General features: G+C 42.4%; 1 pseudogene across 1 annotated transcript in view; it reads left to right on the top strand.

Moving 5' to 3' along the window:
* LOC100943668 overlaps window positions 1-2,712 on the top strand; it is a 4,599-nt pseudogene extending 1,887 nt beyond the window's left edge. The window contains exon 2 of the transcript XR_001161489.2: window positions 2,690-2,712. The product of XR_001161489.2 is annotated as a programmed cell death protein 4 pseudogene (transcript). The remainder of the gene's footprint in view (window positions 1-2,689) is intronic.
* The last annotated feature ends 291 nt before the right edge of the window (window positions 2,713-3,003 follow it).

The following is a 3,003-nucleotide window of genomic DNA, read 5'->3' on the forward strand; positions in this document are numbered from 1 at the left end:
AAAAAAAAGGTTATTTCTTTGTCTTAAAGAATTTTTAAAAAATGAGTTAGTCATAAGACTTATTCATCTTTCCAGGGAACATATTGATTGGTCTTAAAGACTAGACAGTTAAGTAAATGATGGCTGGAACATCTATTTTTTCTACAAAACTGGAAAAATGAACCTGGTTTGAGAAGAATGTACAACAAAATAAAACATGTGAAACAGTAAAAAAAATAAAAATAAAAAAATAAAGTTATTGTTTAGGATACAGCAAGGGAAGTGTTAATATAGTTTTCTTTTTAACATCTCTGACTTTGTTCTAACCTGACACTATAATTAACCCCCTCCTCTCACTGTTCTACCCTTGCCTTTTAATGCACTAATCAGATTTGTGTCTTCCAGAAATGTCATCAAGCCACATACAGTAAAGATGGCTGCAGTCCAAGACCTGATTCTATAGTGGACCCCTGGATCACTCTCCCTCCAGAGAAACCCTAACTGCACCGTCCTATCTTCACCTGGTTCAGCAGGAAGCAGTTAGATGGAGTCTTCCTCCTTTTCCCCTGACAGCAGTTAGACTTTCTACTGGGAGAGGGAGAGTTGACACAGGACAAGTGGTGTCCCAGCCAGCTTGGTGGAGCTGGGGAGAGCGGACCAGCTGCCTCTGCCTTGGTGGTGTTGGTGCAATGGCAGTGAGCAGAGGAACCAGTGGGCTGGAGAGTAGGCAAGGGGGCCCCACAGGAGGCTCCAGTAGCTGGAGGGGCAAGACAACTGCTGGGGAGACACCAGCACCTTAGGTTTCCCTCCCCTCACACTTGCAGCTAAACAGGGAACCCCCATTTCCTAGGCCTGGTCAATTTAATATAAGTTTCTTAGGCCTGGGAATAAAAGGGATTGTAGCCAATCATTTACATCCCAGACACAACCTAGACCTGTCCCAGACATGTCCCAGACAAGCTATCCCAGATACTCTAAATGTAACTACAGAGGGTCCCAGACACACTAAATGTAACTACAGAGGGTCCCAGACATGCTAAATATAACTACTGAACCCTGTTAAATGTAACTACCCAGGGCCCCATGTAACTATATATACCCCTAAACAAAGCCCAGAGTGAGACAGACAGAGAGTGAAGAGAGTGCTTTTTACTCCCAACTTGGGAGCTTTGGTGGTTTTGTATTCTTTTCTGCAAATAAATCCTGTCTTACCACTGATCTGTGGTTCATGAATTCATTCTTTGAATCACCAAGACCAAGAACCTACTGAAGTCAAAATTCCAGTATCACTGGGAAGTTTTCATTTATGATAGTCTCCAGTGGGGCTTCCATTCCTTTGGGACAATCTTCTTTCCCTTTAAGGAATCCCTATCATTCATGTTTTAATGCTTCGTGGAGTCTCAGAGTTCTCTAAGCACCCACCCTATGCTTTCTCTCTTTTTTTCTCTCTTTGACTGCCTGGGTTAACTTGAAAACTTTATCTTCCAACTCTGAGGTTTTTCCTTCTCTGTGGTCTAACCTATTTTTGATACTTTCTACTGGCTCTTTACATTCCCTGATTGTAAAGCTCCACAATATCCTTTCTGTATTCTACATATCTCTCATTCTTAAGCTCCACAATATCTTCCTTAAGCTCTGCAAAATCCTTTCTGTATTCTACGTATCTCTCATCCGATTTTTGGTTCTGTCTTTCCAATTTCTCATCCATTCCTTTCATTATCTTTATCATCCATATTTTAAATTCCCTTTCTGTCAATTCCACTAATTCTTTATAGGTGGAGTCTTTTGCTGTAGCTGCCTCATGGTCCCTTGGAGGAGTTGCTTTGTTTTGGTTTCTCATGTTGCCCAAATTTTTCTGTTGGTTCCTCTTCTTGTGTTGTTTCTTCTTGTTCACCTCTTGTCCTCCTTTTTCCTTCTCACTGCCTCCTTTGCTTCAAATTACCTTATCTCACAGCTTAGGTCTTGAAATGGCCTCACTCTGAGCAAAGCCAAACTTTCTTCTGGCCGAAAAAACAGAAGTCCTTCCTGTTGATGACAGTATGTTGCAATATGTCACCGGGACACCAGGTGGTGTTGCGCTTTTTTAGGAGACAGAGCACAGCCTGCAACCTCTATGGTCCTTATTCCTAACTTAGTTGTCTTTGGTGATCACCTGATTGTTTCCTCAGCATTCAGACTCTGCAAGAATCTTTCAGGGGCAGGTCTTACAGTGCCTCCTGACTCCAGTTCCCATGGGGTATGTGAGTCCCTCAGTCTGTCCCAAAAATGAAGTTCTGATCCCAGCAGGCAGAATTAAGATGGCTGTGATTTAGGTCCCTGATAAGACCTTCTCCAGACTTCCCATATGGTAGCTCCCTGGCCTACAAGACCGTCTCAGTATGGCTGCCTCAACAGCCACAAAACCTATGGCAAATCCACTTCAGCCCACATTCAAATCTGGTTGCTGTATACTGTTCAAGTCTGCCCACTCTTCCAAGCTTTCCACTCAATGCACAATTTCCACCAATAACTGAAAACTCCAGAGAGGCTTTCTCCCATCCCAGACCTTCATGGGGTAGCCAGCTGATCCCAGCCATTGGCAATCGCTTGCCCAAATCTTCAGATTTCCACTGCTCAGAATCATATGCTGTATCCACCTCACCTCACTGTAGCTATGACTCTGGGTACGGTCCCCAAGCCATGTATGGCTGGGTTCTCTCTTTTTCCCTAGTCATTCTAGGGGAGCTCAGCTGAATAATCCTTCTGGTCCACCATCTTGCTCAGCCCCTGGAAATTATATTTTTAATGGAACTAGGAAACCCTGAAAGAAGAATACAGAGGACAAACTCCATATGTCACAAATTCCTCTGTGATTCTGCTCTTTGAGCTGCAAGCACACAAAAACTTATTAATAAGTTTCATCACTTAAAAGTGAGTCATTAAAAGTCATTTTATTAAAAATAACTTTTTCTTATAAAAAAGTAGAAAGGAGAAAAAGCTAAGTCATTTTTTTCAAAGTAGTGGGAACACTGGTCATAAAGTGAT

The sequence above is a fragment of the Otolemur garnettii genome, unplaced genomic scaffold (genome assembly GCF_000181295.1).
Source record: "Otolemur garnettii isolate 467f Iridium unplaced genomic scaffold, OtoGar3 scaffold00083, whole genome shotgun sequence".
Classification (NCBI taxonomy): domain Eukaryota; kingdom Metazoa; phylum Chordata; class Mammalia; order Primates; family Galagidae; genus Otolemur; species Otolemur garnettii.